At 32.6% G+C, this 1,169-nt stretch overlaps 1 protein-coding gene across 5 annotated transcripts in view; it reads left to right on the plus strand.

Moving 5' to 3' along the window:
- Positions 1-1,169, plus strand: part of LOC116707340 (uncharacterized) — a 217,341-nt gene that overhangs the window by 112,143 nt on the left and 104,029 nt on the right. The window lies entirely within an intron of this gene.

Raw genomic sequence — 1,169 nt, forward strand, 5'->3', positions numbered from 1 at the left:
CATGGACTTGGTGTTATTTGAATGTATTTAACATGAATGCTAGCTGGTAGTTGCTAAGCTAGCTGACTTAGGGGTTTTCATTATATATGTAGCATATTTATATGTATCATCTTTATGTAGCTGTTAGCGTAACAGAGTCTGGAAAAGACTTCTGTTGAGACCAGGTCTGACTCTCTCTCTATTTAGTGTTTCATGTAGTACATCAATTCCTGGAGAAAATGATGGAAAACATATTTTTGTGTAATGTTGAATGTGTTTTAATAAATTCTTTAATTGCTGATGAAATGTATGTGGATGTTTTTGTTGTGTGTGTGTGTGTGTATATATAATAAATAATGGTTAAGGCTTGGTTTCCATTTACAAGTCATTTCATTACAGTTTGAATAGGCTATTTTAATCATTTGAGTTTCTTTATTAAAATTATGAGAAAAAAAAATAAAGGTCTACGTTGTTGTTTTTTCTTGACTTTGGTTTTAAACAATAAGAGATCATCAGATTTTTTTGTCCGGCGGTTTATCTGGAGGATGTTTTTTAGTGAACTGAGGTCATCTCTACTGGATGATTTAGTGTTTAAGAATTAAAATCTGAATTCTGGAAGATCTCTGGAGACAGAAAGTGTTTGGTAGACGTCTGAAGGACACAACGATCAGAGTTCTCATTGTTGTTAGCTTTTTCTCCACTAGGTGACACTAACAGCTTGTTAAAATACAATGTAAAGATGGACACACTCTAGTTTCCTGTGCTAATGAAGAGATCAGGACAGAGACAACTTAATAAAACATTGTGCTGTTTTTAATGTACTTTAAACTATAATTATAGTTAGTCTCATGATCAACTCCAAAAATGATGCTGTAGCCTCTGAATAAGTTACATGGACTTGTAGATGTCTGTTTTATATCTAATTTACTTTTTTTATATCATTTGAGTGATATGTATTTCTTTCTGAACAAAACTTGAGAATGACGTTAGCAAACATGCTAATTATAGCATAACATCGTTGCTTTGGAGGCACAGAGCTGCTAGCGTTAGCATCGGCTCGTTCCTGAAAGGTGTGTATGAATGTATACAGTTTATTTGGTACATATTGTATTGCTATGGATTTAAGGTTCAATAACTGTAATTTAATTTAGTTTCTACATTGTTGAGGTGAAGGGTTTACATATATCTAA

Source organism: Etheostoma spectabile, chromosome 19 (genome assembly GCF_008692095.1).
Source record: "Etheostoma spectabile isolate EspeVRDwgs_2016 chromosome 19, UIUC_Espe_1.0, whole genome shotgun sequence".
Classification (NCBI taxonomy): domain Eukaryota; kingdom Metazoa; phylum Chordata; class Actinopteri; order Perciformes; family Percidae; genus Etheostoma; species Etheostoma spectabile.